The following is a 13,675-nucleotide window of genomic DNA, read 5'->3' on the forward strand; positions in this document are numbered from 1 at the left end:
AGGATATATCATCTTGGCGGTAAACATGCCTTCAAGATCAGCTCCTTTTGCTGATAACGCCTTCATCTAAATAAATAGAGAACAAATCCTGCAGACCCAGAGTCTACGATTCTGGCTGCAATTAATTGGGGTAACTTTGCACTCCACAAAGGCTGCAAAAATTTGGTTTTATGGGAATCTTGCTACAGACTGCAGGCTTTGGCCACACCACTGCCTGTTAGGAATTGGCCAAATAGTCTTCTTAGAGAGAAATGAGATTGTAAACTCTGTAGGATGAATATTTCCGCTCAGAGCCTGCTCCTTTACTCATATGAGCAATCCCAGGTCTGATAGGCTTTATCGTATGCATAATGTGCCAACATCTGGTGTTTGCCCCAAACTTTAAGATACCTGTTTTTAAATTTCAAAAATTAATGCATTCTGAACAATTCATTCTGATTTAATGCAAACCACAGTGAAGTAAAATGAGTACTGTTGAGACTCATCATACCTGTATCTGCTGAAAGTTAGCCACGTAAGTCAAAGCTAACAAACTTCACAAAGCAAAGGCTTGTGAAGAGCGATGCACAGGTAGTGAATTACAATTTTAGGTGCCTTAGGTTGTAAGATATTTAAGACTTTTAAAAAAGGATGGTCTGCAATCGCTGCATATTGAATTAGCACAAGTCATGTTTACTATTCAGTAAATAGTTGTTCTCCTGGATATGCATATTAAAAGATGTGAAGCCAGCTCAAGTGTAGGCAAAACAATTATCACCAGTTTGTTGATTGCTTCAGCTATGACCTGTGAGAAGATTAAAAACCTGCAAGACCTTTGAAGATCTGAAATTGTTGTTTCTGTTGCATGATAATAGTATGAACATGACACACTCAAACAAATAGTATAATTCCACTGCTTCAGTTTCTCTTTAGGATGCTGGTCTAACAAAACAGCCTAGGACATGAAACATTTTTCTTGAATTGCAAACCATGAAAATGCTATATGGCTCCTAGAATCCCAAGACTTTAAATGGCGACATGGTCTGAAAAAGTGGTAGCTGGTAAATTGCCCTGGCTATGGAAGGAATGGTTTAAAAGCATGAATAGTAACAATAATCAAACAATCCAAAGGAGTAAGATGCCAACCTTGGATTGTGACTCAAGAACAGGAAAAGGAAGGCTCCTGTGTATTTATACACTGAGCATTAAAAGTAATTCATTCTGACCACCCTTGATGTTTACTTAAAAAAAATAACAGGAAGTAAATTGGTGTGTGAGAGTGAATGAGTGAGAGGTGTGTGTGTGTGCGCGCAAAATGATGGAATCGGCCAAATAAATGCTCATTGGTATTGACAGTTTTTGACTCTTCTCATATCTGTTTATGGATTTTTTAAAAAACCAAAAAAAAAAACACCTTAGGAACAAGAACTCATCTACTAACTTGTTTGCTAAGTGTAAAAACATTTTAATCATAATTCTACAAGAGCTTTTATTTTTAAACGTGTTCATTTATATGAAATGAATCAGAACATCTTCAACAGATGGTATATCTTACCTTAACAATGGGGAACACCATCAATTACACACACACACACACACACACACACACACAACCATACAGCCATTTCTATGACTTAAGTGAACACATCTATGTTTATGTGTTCTATTCATTAATCAAACCCTTTCTGGAAGAATCATTCTGTTACAACATCATACCCATTTGCTCTGTGATTTGGGTAGAAGTTGAGTAGCATGTTCAATGGGGGGGGGGGAGGATAAGTTGCCTTCATTTTTCTCAGTGACATAACAAACTGGAATTGTGGGAATTTCATCCTGAAAATTGGGTATGAATTGTAACTATAAATACATTGTAAATGCAAATATATTAATTCTGTGCAAAAATATATTATTATTCCCTCATATGTCCATCTTATAGGCCAGTGTAGCAAAAGTGGATTTTTATTTTTGGATTATTTCTCTCTCTCTCTCTCTCTCTCTCTCTCTCTCTCTCTCTCTCTCTCACACACACACACACACACACACACACACATATCTAGCATCAAAAGAAACAGGATAGCACTGCCCTCTATTGGCCTGTGGGAAGAAAATCAGACTCCTGGAGAGAAGTTTACGGAGAATGAGGGGGTCTGACATCCTTAATCTCTACTGCCTGCTAATTAAAGACTTCTTGGACCTATCAGTTGTCATGAAGGAATCAGTGATTCTTTTTATTGTGTCATTTTCATCCCCATGACAACTGAGTCCAAAGGACAATGAAAATATACAGCCTGATGAAGCTGTTAAACAAGTATGAAAATGCCTGTGTTTTTTGCCCAGCAGTCTAAACAATGTGATAATGGCAATAATAGCTCTATTCACAACACAGATCTCTCCCAGAACAACTCTTGTAAACTTTCACTATCTTAACTGTTAAACAAAACTTGGACTTTATCAAGAACCCTTTGTGCTTTATCTCACCACTTTATTTATGTGCTATGAAATGATCCAGATAAGTGATAGAGCCTATCCAGGAAACTGAGAAGCGGGGAAGGAAATTCATGCAAAAGAAGCTCAAAAGCCAGGCGAAAGATACAGGGCTCAATGAAACCGAAGGAGAGCAGCAGGGAGGAAAAGGAGAGATGGGAAGAGTTACAGCTCAGGAATACCAGTGCAGAATTGCTGCAGGCAGCTTGCTGGAAAGGCCTTGTTGCAAATAAAAAATTAAAAAGTTTTAAAAACCTGAACGCAGCATGGATTCCCTGTGTTTCTTGTGCAAGGTAAACACCCCCGTTTGTCTTCAGGGTCCATCCACATGACTGCAGAGCGTGTGGCTGGTAGCTTGTTTGAGCCGGACTTGCAATTTATTTATGGGGAGTAAGTTGCATGGTCCCCATCGCACTAGTTTGAGGCACCATCACTCAATCCCTTCCTGGAAGGTTTGTGATATTACTCTGACTGTAGCTGAGGCAGGGTGATGGTAGAAACCCTTAATCCACTGCTATTTTTCTAGAAAAAGAGGTGCCAGAACTCACCATGAACGCCTCCCTTGTTCTCTTATAATGGCAACAGTGCCCACCTGAGACGTGTCGGAACTGCGTTCCGGCTGGGGAAAAAAGCCCTGCCTAAAACTGCTGTTTGTGCTGAGAGGAAACGCTAACAGAATTCAAAACATTTCCTGCTTCTGATGGATCCAGCATTTCTCTGCAGAACCAGAGGTCTGGCCAAAGATGGAGGGAGGGGACTAGCAAAGTAGTCATAAGGGGACATCTTGCAGCCAAGCTCCATGCATACTTTGTGGTATAGACAAGTCTGCTAGCAGGAAGAAGTTTATATATGGGCTCCAAAGGGCAGTGAGCAATTACTACATAGAGGCAAAAAGTTGGCGAAGCCCAACAGTTCTGTGATTTTTCAAGAGGAAGATGGTGGCTCGGGGAATATGACTCCATCTTCCAGAACATCTTTCCTGTTCACAATTACTTTTAGCTATTGTTCCTATGAGTTGGAAGAACATTGAGGGGTGCTTGTTGATGTTGTTTTTGTCCCACAAAAACAAAGGTTTGCCACATTGGCGATGTAAAGAAAGTTCATGGAGGGAAAGGGGGGACACCCTGAATTAAAAACAAACCCCTTAACTGCATTTTAATCTCTCTGATCCTCATTACTTTCGGAAAGTAGATAAAGTTAAGGAGACACAGTTCTCAACTCTTTTGCCTTTATGACCCTGTTATAAACCTTGATGGCTTGTCACCAGCACACGCCAGAATCACAGCCCTGGACATCTGCATCTCTTTCACACATTCTAGCAGTTCTGCTCGGGGTTGTAATGTGCTGGCCGCGAGAGCCTGAGACATGGATGCGGACCCCGAGTGGCAACGTGAAATGTGTTTTCAGTTTGGTCATGCTATTTGAGATAGCTGCTTGAATTCACGACAAATAAATAGAAAAAAGGTAGAATGTAATGGATCTGGCTTAATGAGATTTATCCCTGTAAATTAAAACTGTTTTGGCCAGCCACGAAGATCTTATGTTTGTTTGCTTGTATGGTTCAGGGCATGGTGCTCATTAACACCTAGAGACACTCAGATCACATGTTAAAGCCAAAAATCCTTCACACCCTATAAAGGAAAAGTCAGCTGTCTGTGACCAATGGCCTCCTAGTCACAGGCTGCTCAGCTACTCAGCCCACAACAATAAGGCATCATTTGAAATCCCTAATGTCCTTTAATTTTTTTTAAAAAGTTACTTATTCTCTCCCCTCCACTCTTACCTTCCCTTTCCTCATTGGTTTTTCTTTTTAAAAAATTGTAGTAAGTTGCTTTCAGTTGTGGCACAATCCTGCCAATCCCTATTAGTCTCAGCTGTTTCTGCAAGAGAATCAAATGTGTGATTCATCCTTTTCCTCTGGAATCAATGGGACTTTAGCATGGTTAGCTTTGGTTGGACTTAGGATGAGAAAATGTAAATTAAGTTACAGATTGGCTTTAGGAATGGCCTCCTAAGTCCCCCTTAAACCTCAGTTGCCTACGGCAAGGCTGCCATGCCTCTCTGTGACATCACTGCAGCTAAGCCAATGATAGGCAGCAGTCCTGATACTTCTGCCCACATAGACCCATTTAGAAGACAGTTGCTCAGCCACTCATTGGCAGATGATACAGCAAGTTAAAACCTGACAGGCTAGTCAGGTTGCATGTGTCAAGGAAGTTGCATGTGTCAAGCAAGAACTAGCAATTCAAACATTCCTGCTTTGACCTTTATTTCCCAAGAAGTTGGTGAAAAGCCATTCAGGACCACCACAAACAGACAATTCTGTGCAATGTGCATGGAAATGCCAGTTTCTTAGTCCTGAGGCTTTTATTCAGCCAGAACTCACCAGAACTCAGTTCCAGCACCTCTCACGTGAGAACAAGGCAGGTGTTCATGGTGGGTTCTGACACCTCTTTTTCTAGCAAAATAGAAAAAGGGAAGCAGAAATAAAGTTTCTGATATCAGTGTTGTCTAGCTTTGAATGGATGTTTGTTGATTTATTCTCCTTAAAAGCTAAATGGCTGAGGGCAGGAGAAAAAGCAGATTGGACACATTCATGGAGGAAATGGCTATTGGCAGCTTCTTGTCATGATAAGAGGAGGAAGTATGCCTCTGAATGTAGGGAGACAAGGCGGAGAGGCCCAATATGATGTTATTGCTTCTATAATGCAGAACAACCTCTCTCTCTCTGTGTGTGTGTGTGGGTGTGTGTGTGGGTGGGTGTGGGTGTGTGGGTGTGGGTGTGTTTATTTAGAGATTATTTATCTGTATTTTTAATTTACAAACATTAAGAAGCCAAATCAAGTACTGAACCTTTTGATAGGAAGCTCAGTTGACCAGTTATCGAAAACTCTCTGCCTTTCAAAAACTGGGCCACCTCCCGCAATGCCTTGTAATTGCCTTGAAAACTCCCCTCCGTTTTCGGAGAGGTTGATTACCTAAAATTCTCCAGTGCTGCCCTCTCTCCCTATTATGGATAGATAATTGAAGCTGTACAGTACACACAGACAGACAGAACAGCAACAATTATCTTTCCACTGATATGATATAACCATCAATAATGTGTGCACAGCATACCCTACAAAGGCTCTTTTGTGTATATGGAGGGAGATACAGAGATACAGTTGCTGCAGCCCCTGTATCTAGTTAAGAGTTGAGCGTCGGGAGACCAAAAATCTACTTGTCACCCTTATTACTACTGCCTTTGTGCTGACCTTGGACCAGGTATTTACATTTTATACATATCTCTCTTCGTCGGTAAGCCCACTGGGCACTAACTCTGTTGTATTCACGTTCTGCAGCACTCCTAGTTCACATTCAGTTGTTAAACACCTTTTAAATAAAACAGTGATTGATTGTACCCGATAGAAGCGCTGCATAATTACTCCCCCCACATAAAAAATAAAACCTTAAGGTATTTCAGGGATGGATTAACCCAGGAACAAGCCTCCCTGAATACAGTGGGAGTGACTTACAAAATAAACAGGATTGTTCTGTGTATATGAGTTCTGAAGTAGTAATACTAGTCATGGTAGCAATGTTTAGCATTTACAGTGCATGCATAGGAGCTGAGCTCACTCTGGACACACCCCCCCAATATTTGAGGTGGCCAGGGCCCCCCAAAGTTGATGGGCATTGCCATTCAAATCATGAGCATTTGAAATGGCGCAATTGATAGGGCGGGGCTTACCTGGCCCTCCCAATATTTTATTCACGTTGGCACCCTGATATTCATGTGTTAATGCTGCTCACTTCTAGGTAAGTAGCTATAGTATTGCAGCCTTGCAGTACAAAAGCACCTGACATACAATATCTAAGGAATCCTTACAACACTCCTGCAAGGAAGTCAGCATTGTGGCCATACTACAGAGAGGAACTGAAGCCAAGGCTGCCGACTGAGTTCATGGTAAAAGCAAATGCAAATGCCACTTCCTGGTTCACAGATTTCCTGGTTCCTGTTTTTGTGGAAAAAAGATGCTCACCATGAACACCTCCCTCGTTCTCTTATAATGGCAATGGCGCTCACCTGAGAGGTGCCGGAACCAAGTTATGGCTGAGAAAACTAAAACCCTGACTGCAGCAGTGGTGCCTCCCCTCTCTGAGAACCAGCAGCTTGAAAGCCTTGGGAGGTAAGAGTCTCCTTGCAACCCTAGCCAAGTGAGTCCTGTTGCATTCAGATAAATGCGGTAGGAGCTGCAGCCTCAGTTCTCATGCCTTTGTCCCAATCTTCCAACAATATAACTGCATCGTAACTTTTGCAATGACAACACCATATGTAGTCAAGCAACTTAAAGGTGAAAAGGGACAGCAGCTCTTGCCACTCACAACTTTAGAGAAAAATCCAAGATTCCTACGTATAATCGCATCCAGATTGCCTTTGCAGTTGTTTATTATTTATTCAAACCCGCTTCTTTATTTGCCCAGCTATTTTTGCTGCGTTTTATCAATGCACATGTGTTGCAATGGCAATGTATTGAAGCATGTGGCTGTGTGCCAGTGAACTGATGGACTTGAACACAGTGTCAAATGGCACATGTTGCAGCTCTAGAATTAATGTGAGAAATTCTTTGCATCAAACCAAGATTCAGAAGAAAGAAGAGTGCAGGGCAAAGAGAAATGAGAAAGGGAAGGGAACGGGGAAACCCTTCTCACCCCCTTTATGTGGGGCGCAGCCCAAAGACATAGGCTCAAGAGCAGTAACCTACCGCCACTCGAAAGGGGTGTGGGGATCGTATGATGGGGGCCTATGACTATCCATGCATCACACATTATCCTTCATTAATGGTGGGTGGCAGGCAGGAGCCAATCCCTCCCGCACCTTGCCCGACACCTAGGCTATGAGCAGGGGTCGTGGCCTAGTGATAGTGGATCTGCTTTTCATTTATGAGGCCACAAGTTCAATGCTGGGTCCTGTCTGAAAACCTGGAGAGCAGCTGCCACTCACTACCTAGGAGGCTGCCCTGATCTAGATGGGCCAATGGTCTGGCAATGGCAGTGTTCTCCAAAGCAAGCCACTGTGACTGCCTCCCCCACCTTTTGTCTCGCAAGCGCCTGAAATTCTGTTTTTAAAGCATTGCCATGTGGCCATTTCTTTCTAAAACCACCCTCTCTGCTGGAGTGCTGAGGTGAGGGAGGGAGGGAGATCATGTGCTCACTTAAAACCTTTTATTTCTCTTGTAACACGGACATCTTGGAGAGGAGATTAACCAAAAGAGAGCAAGTGAGAGAGAGAGAGAAGCAAAGGGTATTACTGATGACCTAATCCTCTGTCTCGCAGAGAGAGAAAGAGGGAAGAAAGCCTCTTGCGATCGCGGAGGAGAAACTTGCCTTGTAAACTTGTCTCTGGTTTGAAACAGAAACAAGAATGTGTGCGGCTGATACAGAGACACCACTGGAAGCGGGGAAGAGCTTAGCAAACCTGAGATTTTCCTTTTTTAGAGCAGCAGAGGGTATTACAGCTGTGTCCTGTCTGCAAAAATAAATAAATAAATAACCCTGCTGATGAAAGCAATGAGCTGAGCGAACTTCCCTTTAGCCATACTGTAATCGCTTATTGGTATGTCTCCCTCTCTCCCCCCCCCCCCCGGCCAACCAATCCCTAGCATCGTGTATTTACAGTACACACCTTTAGATCTTGCTTGCTATGGACTGAAAAGTTGAAGGTGCTATGAAAGAGGCATTGTTGCCAAGAGCATGTACAATCAGCCCACATTTGGTAAGCCAGCTTTGTACTTTTGTGTCGCATGCTAAAAGCCTGTAAAAGCTGCTTGACCAAATGTGGCAGCGGGATAAAAGAAAGGTGTCTATGCGTCCTCACCGCTGTTCATGGTAGCTGTTTCGTATCACTTTCAGCCCTCTTCCCCCAACCCTTTCTGAGCCAGGTTGTAGGACAGTTAAACTATGGTTGAACTTGTACAAGATGTAGCGATGGGTGCCAACTCGGATGGCATTAAAAGATTAGACAAATTCATAGAGGGTATATAAAGCCATCAGTGCCACTGTCGGAAGCTGTATGCCTCTGGGTACCAGTTGCTGGGTAGGAATCATAGGCATCTGGTTGGCTGCTGGGAGAAGATGATGTTGGACTCATCGGTCCTTTTGACTGATCTGACACACTGCTTACGCCCTCTTAACTACAAGGGTGCGATTGCTCCCCAATTCTGAAAAACAATTGCCCAAGCCCAAATCTGGGAGTTGCTATATGAAATATTATTTAAATCATGTAGTAAGCTGTTATTCTTGAGTCATTTGCCATGCACCTGTAGCAGTTTTCTCCATGCCAGGAATAAATGAAGGGGATTGTATTGGTGTAGTCAAGGACAGCCTAACTGCATGGTGAACAGTGTATGAGATATATGAAATATGAGATAATGGCCATCATATGAGATAATGGCCATCATAGCAGAATAATGTCATTTGGCTTCCACCTGGATGCTGTAGCAAATAGGCCTTACCTGCGTATCTTTGAGATAGGTTTTCATGCTCTGCTGGATCTATGTACATTAAATGGCAAGCCTAGGTGTGGAATGGACCAAAATGTGATGGTTAAAAGCAATTACTACAGGAGCCCAGGAACTGTCTCCTGAGGAGGTGATATGTTTGCTCCATGAAACATGTGATTTTCGCTATTCTGAATCCTTCTATAGCCAAGAACTGGGTATAATAGGCCTGGAGAGCTCTAATTGTCCTTCAGAACCTCTCTAAATCTAAATCTTATTTCAGTCTCCCCAAAGACAAAAGGAAAGTCTTGGTGGCTCCCCTAGCAATGCAGATTCTCATGCCCAGGCCTATGGAAGCAAAGGGAGCAAGGAGTGTGCTTGCACTACCTCAGAGCAGGTTCACGAGGGAGTGACACAGAAGTAAAGAAAAACTGTACTGTGGAAATTATTGGGTTGCTGTGGCATCATTGATGTATGCAATAAAAATGGAAATATTAAAAAGGAACCACATGAAATTGACAGGGGAAGAGAAAATGTGTTCTCTGACAGCCTGGCAGAGTTTCCCATTTACTCTGCATCCAGTGTCCTCCCACTGCTAGTTTCGGAAGCAGTGCACACATAACATGAACCACAATGCACATCTGTCTGGTGGTTTCTTGAGAAATACTATGTTTGGATGTGTATCCCCCTAAACCAGCTTCAATCCAATTTGGAAATGTAAGCCCATGGATACTTTATTGCCCCTTTTCTACTTGATGAAGTGGGCAAACAGTGGGGGATTTTGATGTGCAAATGCAATTCGACATGCCGTGTTTGATGAGGGGCATGCAACAACCTCGCTGTGTTTTAAGCTGGTAACGTGTAAGCGGCCTAAGAATCACATTATGGGGCCCGAAGCAGATGCATGAATAGATTCATATGGAGGTGGGGTTTTTTTTCCCTGTGAACCAACATTTCTAGATGAGATACAACCAACCCAAGACAACACATGACCAGCCAAAGCCACCACCACTGCAGAAAACATGGTGGGATACATAGACACCGTCCAATAGAGTAGTAAAGGTAAAGGGACCCCTGACCATTAGCTCCAGCTGTGGCCGACTCTGGGGTTGCGGCGCTCATCTTGCTTTACTGGCTGAGGGAGCCGGCGTACAACATCCGGGTCATGTGGCCAACATGACTAAGCCGCTTCTGGCGAACCAGAGCAGCGCACGGAAATGCCATTTACCTTCCCGCCAGAGTGGTACCTATTTATCTACTTGCACTTTGACGTGCTTTCGAACTGCTAGGTTGGCAGGAGCAGGGACCGAGCAATGGGAGCTCACCCCGTCGCGGGGATTCGAACCGCCGACCTTCTGATCGGCAAGTCCTAGGCTCTGTGGTTTAACCCACAGCGCCACCTGCGTCCCAGCTCCAAACAGAGTACTGCTTCGCAAAAACAAGGGCAGAAGCTTGGTGGTAAAACTAGGCCCTCCTGTGGTGCTCATGGCAGGAGCACCCTATGTGTGAAGTGGCTCATAACAGTCGCAGGAAACAAAGACACACAAGCGAGATCGGTGGGTGCTGCTGTCCCTTCTGCTTTCTGACTCCAAAGGGGGGGCGATTAAATCGGGGCATCTCTGTAGAATGGGAATGGCCCGGTTTCAAGGGACACCGTCTTTTTACATACTGACCTAGCTGGAGAGAAAATGTATACATCTAAGTCTGAAACCTGATGTGTTCTGCGAGGGAAAACGAATATGTTTTAGCCTTAAAGGGATCACAGACTGCAATTATATAATTCTTGTCAACTGATGTTAAAGATAGGCTGGAAAGAATGTATGCTGAGGCCCCGTAATAAAATGAGCTCCTTTACTCCTTTCAAATGTTTGTAAGCCTTGGAGGTTATCCAAAGGTCAAATACAGGAAAAGTCTTGGTGAACAGAAAACATAATCAAGAGCTTGCTTTTTTCTTTCTTTCTTTTTTTAAATACTGGCCCTTTCTGTAATAAAATAAAATCATTTGTTAAAAAAAAGAGGGGGTTGGACTGGCTGTGTCTGCTTAGATCTAAGGCCAGAGGGGCTGAGTTTTAATCAAATGCTGCTGTTCCGCCTTCCTCCCTTGCCCCCCAACCGTGCCTGCCAGTTAACATAGACAGAGCCCACTCTGGACACATCAGGGGGTGGGATATCAGGGGAAGAAGGACTTCAGTCGCAGCTGGGCAAATGGTTCTATAAAGATGAGTGCAAGGTTCTCCCTCACCTGGACTTCACTGAAAAAACAGAGCCAGGGGCTCCATAAGTATGCAAAGGCGCAGATTTTCCTAAGTCAGTAATAGAGCTAGTAAGAATGCTTTGGGGTCTGCCCCACCAACCTGCCTGCCCTCAGCCAGCCCCGACCTACAACTAATCTGGTGGGTAGCCAGATTAAATCTCAGTGTTGCCCTTGCAGAACTCAGCAGGAAGGATTGGGATAAAACCAGAATTGGTTGGCTCTGCCTGTCATGTACTCTAGCGCCACCTAATGTTGGGCTCCCTGACTTTCGCCCTACCAGTCTCAATGGGTGTCAGCCACCACTGGGTCTGTAGGCTCGTTTATAGTTATAAGAGGCTTTAGTTGTTGGAGGTGGACTCAATCTGTGAAGACTGTCGATATGGACTGTCAATGTGGATAGCAGAGAATGCCCAGGCATCAGCTATACTTTTTTTGGCTCATTTCCTCATAGCTTCCATTATTGAACCCTATGCTCCTCTGCACCCCTACAAATGATGAACTGGCTGCCATATGCACTGGTCTCATTTACCCCAAAAAGAAGCAGAAAAGTCAAAGAGACCTCTAATTATCCAGAGGCTCTTACGCAAAATTTAGTCATGGCAAGTCTTTGACTAACGTCTTAATCCTGTAAACCAACCTTTGGCAACCTGGTACCCTCCAGATATTTTGGACTACAACTCACATCAGCCTGGCTAGGGTTGAGGGAACTATATTCCAAAGCATCAAGAGGGTACAGAGGGTGCCAAGTTGAAGAAGGCTGCTGTAAAGTAGCCAACAAATGAAGTCAATTATGAAATTATCCTGTTTAGGAAAGCTCATCTTATAAGCAAGCCCTGTACTCCTTTTCTATTCAAAATCAGAAGTCCTGAATTGCTTTGCCAAATACACTGTTGGAATTGATCTCAGCAATGAAATACAGAGGCAAGCCTTGGGTAGAACAGGGCAGCTGTTTCATATCTGCCCCAAACAGAAATCTTGGGACAGTCCTACCTTTGCCATTTGCATAACACATTCACAGTGTTCACACATTAAGGGATACCCACTGGGTATTTGTACAACACACCATAAGATATTAATAATCTCTCAGAGTCATTAAGGCACCAGGCATTACCTCTCACTAGGCAAGGGTGTTAATCCAGCACCGAATGTAAGGGAAGTGCAGTACATTATCACTTTACTAAAAAATGAGATTTTCCGTTGATGTTTCCCATCTGGCTTTCTTTAACAGGGGAAGCCTGGCCTGAAGGGCTAAATTTGGTGGGAATCCATGAAAGAGACCTCTACTGGAGATGCTAGTGAGGGTGGAACTTTATTCCATTATCTGAAGCTCAAGGGAAGAGGAGGGAGAGTGAGGAATGCTCCAAGCCCACCATCTCTAAATAGGCAACTTGCCTTAGGTCATTGCCTAAGGAAATCTGTAATTAATGTTCTTTAAGGCCATTTCTATGCAGCTGCAAACTGAAACGAAAAAGAATGTATATGGTCATTCTCTGGCTTGGACCTCCTTAGCCAAAAAGTTACGCTTCTGATCAATGCTGTTTCGCACCACCCCAATCTCATATTCCAGGGGGTTCCAGGCACTCAACCAGGGTTCGGCTTCCATGCAATGAGGGACAGCAGAAACGGTGGTGTCTTTATGATATATGGTTTATTTACATATATACACAACCTGAGCTTATGATGGAGGCACTTACAGCATTAACACCTCACAAAGGTCTTGGTTCTCCCAGAGCCACAGCCTTGTTTCTTGCTTCTACCTCTCTCACACCAACTCTGCCTTTGTCTTTCTAACTATCAGTGAGTTGAAGGAGGGAGGCCCACCCATTTTCCATCAGGCACACAGTCTCTTCCTTTGTTACCATAATGGCCCATACTTAGAGGGCCATTACCTCACCAGGAAGATAGCCTGGCTGTTCCAGGAATTGAATTCATGGTGGACCCAGGAATTAGAAGGGGCCCAGGCATACAGCCTATCACTACCGGAAACTCATATCAATATATTAGATAAGTGCATGAGGTAAACTTTCTTGGGGCCAAGGGCAGCACTGGCCCATGATCAACACCCTGAGGCATACTTGCAAAAGCAGGTGGGGTGAGAACTACAGTTCTTGAAAAGCCTTATTCTTCACTATTTTACCTTTTTTTGATTTAAAAAAAATCATTCAATATTCATTGTTAAATTCAGGTCCTCTCTTTCTCTCTCTGTCTCTTAGAAGGACAGACATTGAGAAGGTGTCAATTTGCAAAAACCTTTTGGCCTCACAGCAATGGACCTACAAGAGTAGTCAGTAAAATGTATTTGTTAAATTTAAAAAATGGACTAATGGTGGTAAGGTCTTCCAGTGCCAACTAAATCACCTCTTAACATCACAGAGGGGGACTAGCTTTTCTTTTAATTTAAAAAAAAATGTTTGATTTAATTAAAATATATTTTACCATAATGGCATCACAGCAGGTGACCCATGGGAGAAGTCTTTTT

At 43.4% G+C, this 13,675-nt stretch overlaps 1 long non-coding RNA gene across 1 annotated transcript in view; it reads right to left on the reverse strand.

Moving 5' to 3' along the window:
* The window catches only part of LOC310839043, a 51,920-nt gene extending 46,997 nt beyond the window's left edge, over positions 1-4,923 (reverse strand). The window contains exons 1-2 of the long non-coding RNA XR_014561306.1: positions 4,850-4,923; positions 4,247-4,343 (exon numbers count right to left, since the gene is read on the reverse strand). This is a non-coding gene — a long non-coding RNA (uncharacterized lncRNA). The remainder of the gene's footprint in view (positions 1-4,246; positions 4,344-4,849) is intronic.
* Between the last annotated feature and the right edge of the window lie 8,752 nt (positions 4,924-13,675).

Source organism: Podarcis gaigeae, assembly GCF_964106915.1.
Source record: "Podarcis gaigeae genome assembly, chromosome: 2".
NCBI classification, from domain to species: Eukaryota; Metazoa; Chordata; class Lepidosauria; order Squamata; family Lacertidae; genus Podarcis; species Podarcis gaigeae.